General features: G+C 34.2%; 1 long non-coding RNA gene across 1 annotated transcript; it reads right to left on the reverse strand.

Annotated features, from left to right (window-relative positions):
- Window positions 1–5,915: 5,915 nt before the first annotated feature.
- LOC127900925 (uncharacterized) lies at window positions 5,916–7,444 on the reverse strand. The gene is made up of 2 exons (XR_008052829.1): window positions 6,913–7,444; window positions 5,916–6,147 (listed from the first exon to the last, which is right to left on the reverse strand). It is a non-coding gene; the product is annotated as an uncharacterized LOC127900925 (long non-coding RNA).
- Between the last annotated feature and the right edge of the window lie 1,761 nt (window positions 7,445–9,205).

A 9,205-nucleotide genomic window follows, 5' to 3' on the forward strand; every position in this document is an offset into this window, starting at 1 on the left:
AAAATCAAATAAAAATAAAAAAATGATTTAAAATCTATTGGACAATTGTATTAACCGATTAGACAAATTATCCATTGTGTAAAAGAATGCATTTCTCTTTCTCTTCTCTTTCCCCAGCACAAAAAACCAATGAATGTCATTCCCTCACAATTTTCACTCCATTCACCTACTCTCATTTGCTGGAACAAAAAGAAATACACATCAAGAGCATACATAACCCATGAAGAAGAAAAACATAGGTGGTCGGAGAAGGTCACCAACCGGTGACGATCAACGACGGCCGGAAGATGCCACTGTTATTGAAGTTTGTAAGAGGTTAGTTATTTTATTAAAGTCTAAAATTTTTAAATACCTTTAATTTTCTTATTTTTAGAGATTTTATAAGTGACTGTTGGTTGTGTTTGATTTGTTTTGTTCATGGGTTGGTGGTGGAAATGAAATGAAATGATATTGATAGCTATATGAGTGTAAGATTGATTATAGATGAATATTAGGATTGATTGTTGTGTAAATATAAAAAACAGTTTAATTAAATTGGTAGGTAAAAAATGGCACATGAGGTGTTCGACAAAATGTCTATTACGGTTTGTTTGTCTCATTTTAAGAAGATTAAGTATAATGACACATTGATGCGAAGGCAAATTTTGTAAGCTCATCATGTAGAACGACAAATCTATGAGAAAGGGCTTAAAAAGGCATTTACCAATTCTGTAAAATCGCATGCGTGATGGCAGCCGGTCGCGCGTGCGACGGGGGTTGAAACGCGCCCGCAACGAGCGGTTGTTGCATTCGCATTTTAGCACCCATCGCGCGCAACTACTGCTTGTTGCGCGCAGGACGAGCTCAGTAATGCTATCTTAACATTGAATAGAAATTCTTATAGTCATTTGCAGGTTTAATTCCAATTAACTTGGAAGACAACCATTGGGTACTAGCCCGGGTAGATTTCCGGCGCAAGCAGATCTCTATCTATGACTCAATGAAGGAGTTTTGCTAGGACAAAACGTATGGTCAGCTATTGAAGCCACTTCAAATTATCTTTCCCCAATGGCTAGAAGATGTTGGGTTTTACAACATCCGACCAAACTTATATAGTGCGGAATCCTGGAAACTGGTGAGCTTTGGTGATGTGCCTCAACAATAGCACGAAAGCAGCGATTGTGGGGTGTTTATGTTAATGTATACGATGTACTCAATGTTCAAGCTACAATTTAATTTTGATAATTGGCGTGGACAATATTTTAGGAGGAAGATTGTCGTTGACATATTTAACGGTGATATTATGTTATAAATGATATATTATATTTTATATTAATTATTGAATCTTATGTCGACCGAACTTCCATTCATATATTTAAGATTGTTATTATGTCTGTTTTGATACCTTGTGTTAGTGGGTTGATTGTGGCTTGGTGAGAATCAAGAGTTGCATTCTTTTTGTAATTTCATTGAGATGATGGTGGGTGAAAATCCATGTTGTGTTATAGGTTGATAGTAGCTTGTGTCAAATATTGTTGGTTTGGTTTTGTAGCAAATTTGAATCCCTTGATGTATTCTGGAGACTAGTATAGTTTGTTGCTGAGAGAACTAAATAATGCTTTTGTAGTTTTTGATTTTACCTTTAGGCAAGCATACTGTAATTTGGGGAGATAAGACGTTGTCTCCTGGGAGACGAGCAATCGTCACTCCAAATTACAGAGACAAGCATTCTGTAATTTGGGGAGATAAGCACTGTCGCACGGGAGACAACAACTTGTCTCCCCAAATTACAGAATACTTGTTTCTGTAACTTCGAGCCGAGCATTCTGTAATTTGGGGAGGCAACCACTTGTCGCACGGAAGATAAGTGTTGTCTCCCCAAATTACAGGATGTTTACCTGGAGGTGAAATAAAAAACTACAAAAACATAATTTACTTCTCTCAGCAATAGACCATACTCTCCATCAAATTGTTTGTCACCCAACCGACAATACAAATAACAAACATTTTAGTTTATGCCGAGACCTAAAAAATATTAATATCAGTTAATTAAATTGGAAAATAACACTAATAAAAATTGACACCATCACTTAAATAACAGGCACATGTGTATTTCCGTAGCTTACAATTGGTCATAATCATAATTTGACTTAATTTCATGAGCCTATACATCTAGCATGAGGTAAATCATTTTCAATATTAGTTTCTGTACATACATCTGCAAAGACATCTCTATCGTCATTTTTTGCCATCATCTCAATAAAATCTTCTATTGTCGTCACTTGCTCAACTTCATTAACCTCATCATTCAAATCAGAGAGAGCAAACTCATTCTCATCCGCTAAGTTAAAGCAGTCCATTTCAACTAGCCTTTCGTCTCTATCATATGTGAATAAGACCACGTTAATAAGTGAAAGTAAAGTAATAATTATGAATAATAATAATAATAATAATAATAATAATGGCATTGCTAAACAACAACAACAGTTACAATAATAAAGAAAAAATGATAATAATAATACATTTTAATATTTTTCATGTCACATGCATGTCACATAACAAACAAAAACTGAGTATGTGCGACAAAAATGTTGCACGGAAGACAAAACTTGTCGCCAAAAAATACAGAATGTTTGTATGTGAGACAAGAGCATGTCACCGCACAGAACACAAAAACATTGTTTCACTTGTCGCCCAAAAATCCTAGTTGTCGCCTAAAAAAACAGAAATTGCGTTCGTCTGACAAACAACTGTCGCACGAGAGACAAACAACTGTTGCCCAAAAATACAGAATATATGTGCGACAAGAGGATATCGCTGCACAACAGACAAAAATACTATTTTTGTGCGACAAAACTTGTCCCCCGTGCGACAATTTTGTCGCCTTAAAACACAGAAACTCAATACGGGCGACATCAGTTCATCGTACGTGTGACAACAATGTCATCCAAAAACTCAGTCTGTATTAGTGCGACAAGGACTTGTCGCACGGAAGACAAACTTGTCACCCAAAAACGCAGAAACTGTGTTTCTGCGACGGGCGCACACAAACACTGCAAATTCATAAACATATCAACTTAAGCAAACTTTGGCGGGAAAAATAAAAATTACAGCTAAGACTACTTCTATTTTACACACCCATTTGCATAACAATAACAATTTTTTTGGCTTTATAGCCTTATTACGCTATGTATGGTGTAAATCACAAACATAACATAACTAATAATTAAATTTTTTCAACTCATGGCCGCATATGGCTAAACTCATTCTCCTTTTAATAAATTTTTCCACCACCAACCCTTGAACAAGACGAATGAAACACAACCAACAACCACTTATAAACTCCAAAAACAAAAAAACCAAAGGTATTTAAAAATTTTAGAATTTCATAAAGTAACTAACCTCTTACAAACTCCAATAACGGTGGCATCTTCCGGTCGCCGTTGATCGTCACCGGTCGCTGGCCTTCTCTAACCACCTATGTTTTTCTTCTTCATGGGTTATGTATGCTCTTGATGTGTATTTCTTTTTGTTCCAGCAAATGAGAGTAGGTGAGTGGAGTGAAAATTGTGAGAGAATGCCAACTATTGCTTTTTTGTGCTGGGGAAAAAGAAGAGAAAGAGAAATGCACTCTTTTACACAATGAATATTGTGTCTAATCGGTTAATACAATTGTCCAAAAGATTTTAAACCATTTTTTTATTGTTATTTGATTTTTTTATAATTTCACCTTGTCTTTTACATATTTACCCTCGTCAACTAACGGTCAAACCGTATGTATACTAACGGCAGGAGAGGTAAGTGAGAATACAATCAAACTCGCCATCTAAGTGAAATTATATCAAACCTCAAGGGAGGTTTCTGAAAATTGCCCTAACAAATATTCTTCATTGTCTTAAGATAGAGTTCATCAGTCCGTAGGACAAATAAATTAAGGCTGCAACAACAACTTTGCATTTGTATTTGTATTTTACTTGTTTTGCTTTGTATGTCCCGGTTTGACCTGTAATTAATATGCAATGGCTAGTTTAATTAAAAAATAATAAAAATTAAACATTAAGATTCGGATAAAGATCCTTTCATGATCTAATAATATCTTTACTTAATTATTATATTCTCATTTATTCATTACTAATCATGTAAGTGTATTTACTCAGGTAAAATATCATATCAGATCATTGACTCGATTTCTGGATAACCAGGTTATCCATGCATGCTTTATTAAACAACACCACTTGTTCATTTATTTTACTAATGCACTCTAGTTGACCATGGACGAATGAAACCATCCATGGATGCGGAGGAACTTCAACCACCTTTCCGTCGTTGTTAACCGCAACCCGAACCCGATCACACCTAAAATCTTGGGGAACTGATTGCATTAACATATGGATTCTCTTTCTCTATGATAACAGCAGCACCCTCCCCATTTACCCAACCAACTCTGGCCATGAGCGCTTATCTGTAATAATAGATATTTCATATTATTTTTAAAAATTATTAATTAACACAACCGATCAAAATTAAAGCTGCTCATCATTAACCAAACACGGCCATAATTATGTACGACCTTTACTCTTAAAAATTAAGATAAGTTATGATATTGCAATTGCTGGTACCCATGAGGAGCTCCTCGCCATCGGGACGAAGCACTAAAGGCTCGTGACGGGCAGCCAAAGATGGATTTGCAACGAAGGCAACAAACAGGCGAAGGGTGCTACTGGTAGTATTGAGCTCTTCATTGTTGATAACTTTTTATTTATTTTTCAAAGGTTGTCAGATATGCAGAAGTGATGCACAATTGCTTGATATTTATAGTGCTTGTAGGAATAGATCACATAAGTTGGTCAGTACTGCACTGCTACATATTCGATTAATTATTTGGGCGTGTCACGTGTGCGCACATGACTTGCTCATAAAAAATATCTTAATTTTCTTTTTGTGATTCTAGCCCGATTTGGCCAATCCACCCAAAAAAAAAAAAAAATTGTAGAGATTAAGTGTATATTATTTACCCCCATTCACTCCATTTTGGGATAAATAGCATATCCATGCAAGCTTTATTAAATGACTCTACCTATTCATTTATTTACTAATACACAATAATTGATCAAGAACATGGTGATCGTAGATAATTATTGATATCAAAATTTGGAACGATACTAACTGTTGCGAAAGAGTTCGTTTACTTAGGGAATAGGTTATGGGAGAGCTTGATGTTCTAGGAATAAAGAGCTTAGTGGTCGAAATCCTATAAAACAATAAGCCTATCAGAGGTGGCCGGGAGTGTTACTAATATAAACCTTCCGATGCTTAAGTCAGAGATTGAGATTACCATGATAACAAATAAATAATAAAAGAAAGGAAAGAGCGTAAAAGACTAGGCTTAAAGGATATTGTGCTCCCTCCTCCAATATGGCTATTTCTTATGTCCTACCTTTTATATTGTATTCCATACCTTCATTACTAGAAAAAAGGACCTTTATAATGGTTATTACCCGTCATCTGCCCTATGGCATGACAGTTGAGTGACCGTCATTAATTTCGGTGTCAAGAAAATAAGATGTCAGTTTTTATATGTTATGTTATGCATGACGTATTATCTATCACAATTCTGTCATTGTTACTTTAATGAAAAATTTCAGGCATGATTAATATCTATCATAAACACTTCCTATTCACGACTGTTGTTTGTCATATAACATGACATCTTTAATTGGAATAATAAATTATTTAATTATTTTAATTAAATATTAATTCCTTAAAATTATTTTAATTAAATCTAACAAGAATAATTGAAATTTCTTTAAGATATATTTTGGTGGTAAATAAAATAAAATAATTGTTTTGTTTATAATTTTTTTTTGCGGGAATTGAAATATTTTCTTTAAATTATTACATAAATAGAAAAATCTATATATATAACTCATATATAATAATTCTCAAATCCATCCACAAGTTTCATAGATTGTAGTTTAGTTTTGAAATAAAATAACTACAACAATTATAGTTAAATGAATACTTCATTGATTCTTAATTTGCATCCTAACGCATTACAGTTACAATTCTTAAATGAAGAATCTTGAGCCAACCAGTTGAAGCAACCAGCAACACCGCTTGAGTCAACCATATGCATAAACCAGCAACATAATTAGCTGATTCAAGCACCTGATTAACACAACAATAACAATCTTAAATCAACACCAAGAACAGACCGAACTGCCATCAAATGCCACAAAAGCAAACTCAGTTTGATACTGCCATAAAATGCAAGTACACATATGCAACAAAACTAGATATAAGCAAGCTGATGTTCAATGCTATGGATACTATGTTACACATTACAAACTCAATCCTTAATAACATTAGATGATCAATTTATAGCATGTTATGAGTATATCCTTCCAAATATACACAACTCAAAATGTTAAAGAACAATCCAATATATCTTACCCGTATTAGAAAAAAACCATAAATGGTTTAATAGTTGAAAAAAAAAATCCCATTTATCATGCTATAAATGTCTCAGTACAATAATTAAATAATGTATAGATTAAACTTAACACATTAAGTAAATATCTCAATACAACCAAAACAAAGCTTAAGTTCTAAGTTAATATTGCCAAGATCCAAGCATTAATGTCACAAAAAGAAAATCTAACCAAAAACAAAAAGTTTTAGCACTGTAGTAAGCCAATAACGCATCATTCCAAAACCAATCTTCAATCTTTACTCAAATCATAGTTACAGAACCATATACGAGACTACTAAAACAGAAAAATTAATATAAAAAGTTAAAGCCAAAGACATAGTCAAAGTTGATCATCACCCATCATAATTCCCCTATTATAATGATAAGATATTGAAATATATCAATCAAATTGAGTACTAAGAAATATTGAAAAATGATGAAGGTTCGAATTATAAAATTACCAAAATGGCGTCATAGACCAATGATGACCGGAATTCATACAATGGTGACTGGGAAGGTCGAGATAGAAGCTTCATACTACATTGAATCCAATGGCGGCGGCGGTGTGCTCCAACGCATAGCCACGGCACCGGATTGAGCTTCGATAGCCGTGAAATTTTAATGGTTGATCGATGGCGATTTGGTTGTTTTTTATGACGATTTCTGATCGAGTTTTGAAGAGGGTGTCGTGAGGGGCAAAACCCAGACGACGGCGTCTCAGAAATCTGACAAAATCGCCGTCGATTAGAGGCGGCAATTACCGCGACCTTTCGGGCTTCTTACTATGGCCTTTTGCCATTTCGACGACAATGATGGCTGGGTAATGACCGGCGGCTGTTGGAGGTTCCATTGGTACCCTCTATTGCTGGTGAGGTGGCCGGAATCGAGGCAGCTAGGATTGCCTCTTGGAGGGGCTATGCAGTGTTTGAGAGAGAGGGATCCGTGAGAGAGAGAGAGAGAGTTAGTAAATTTTGTTTGTTGATATGTTTTAGGTTCATTGTCTTAGCCATTCTTTAAAGAATAATTTAAACATTTAATAAAAAAATATTACAGCTAATTAAACGGTACCATTTCAAAAACTATATAAGTCCATATTACAAAAACATGACTTATATCTATCATCTATTTATGTCTTTAAATTTTAAGTCACGAATATATCATCAATTCATGATATATGTATATATGTCATGAATCTATCATATTTTCTTGATAAACTAGTGACATAACAAGATAAGTCATAAAATTTATGTCATTATTCAGAGTTTTTTTAAAAGTGCTTTGAGTAGTAACCTCTTTATATAAGAGAGATTATCAGAAGTAGAATTTAATTAAGAAAACTTATCTCTTATTTTATAGGACTTGACTTGGACGAGAATTAGGACTTGTATTGTTTTATTTAGATTTGGACATGTCCTTGGGTTCTTAACCTCAGGTTTGGTAAAAATATGGCTATAACAGGAGCTTTCCAGTTTATAGTATTCACGAGTTTACTAGTGAATAGTGTAAACTGAAATAATTATAGTATGTTAGGTTTTTTTACCATCCCTTGTAATATGACATGAGAAAATCTCGAAGAACATGAGAGAATCTTAAATGTTATGAGGAAATCTCTAATATCATGAGAACTACTTGAATGACATCTTGAGTTCGGGCCATAAGAAGGGCCATAATAACTGAATTGGGTCATAGTAGAGGGCCAAAATAATTATGATCGGGCCATAGTTGAAGGCCAAAATAATTAATGTACCAAACAAAAGTTTTTGAGCTAGCCATCACTAAACATCCATCGAAACACCGCTGATCGAAGTTTGAAAATTTGTGACTTTGCCGCCTCGATCCGCCATTGATCTTGTCAGATTTTGACTGCGCCACTGATGGGATCTTTTACGCCACCTTACCATCTACCATTTCCAACCATTCACTGTCAGTGGAGACTGCTGCTTGCCATTGAACGGCCACATCGAGATTTATGGATATCGAGCTAGATTTCGATGCCGCCTTTGCGTTTGGAAGCTCATGGCTGGTACCGTTGAACTCAGCTCGGCCAAAAGTGTATAGCCCAAGCCTCCTAGTCGTCATAGGTTGACTTTTGGTCACCGTTTACTGAGAAGGGCATTTTGACAATTTCACTCTACGTGGACAACTTCATAAATTCTAGTCTTGTGGATATTTTAGTACTCTGAATTGAGGGTAGTTTTGGTAATTTAGGATTATGAGGGTAATTCAGTAATTTATGATTTTAGGGGTATTTTAGTAATTTATCAATGGAGTGGTATTTTGGTAATTTTATGGATGCGGGAATGGTCAATTGCTGATAAATATCGTTTCGAGCTTGTTAGTTGTATTTCACATTTATGAAAAATAATTATGTCGTTTTCTTGGTTTAAGAGGAATCGGGAGCAAGAACAAATTCATGGATGTTGACAATACCTAAGTTTGAGTATCATCACTATGAGTGCAATATACAAAACACATTTTTATAGTTTATTACGATAGTAAAGTACCTTTGTGAAATAAGTATTTTAAATGCTCGAATTTAATTATTTTCTCGAAATGGATATTATTCGCACATTGATATGTTATTAAAAAATGTATTGTTAATGGGTATGGTTAATGGTTTTCTATATCAACTTTGAATAAAACATGATAGTATTTTAAAGACAAGAAAAGTGAATTCAAATATGTTAATAAAAGCAAAAGTATGATTTAAATTATGATTAAATGTTATATGAATATAAGTATAAAGATTGGCTT

This window comes from Citrus sinensis, chromosome 3 (assembly GCF_022201045.2).
Source record: "Citrus sinensis cultivar Valencia sweet orange chromosome 3, DVS_A1.0, whole genome shotgun sequence".
NCBI lineage: Eukaryota > Viridiplantae > Streptophyta > Magnoliopsida > Sapindales > Rutaceae > Citrus > Citrus sinensis.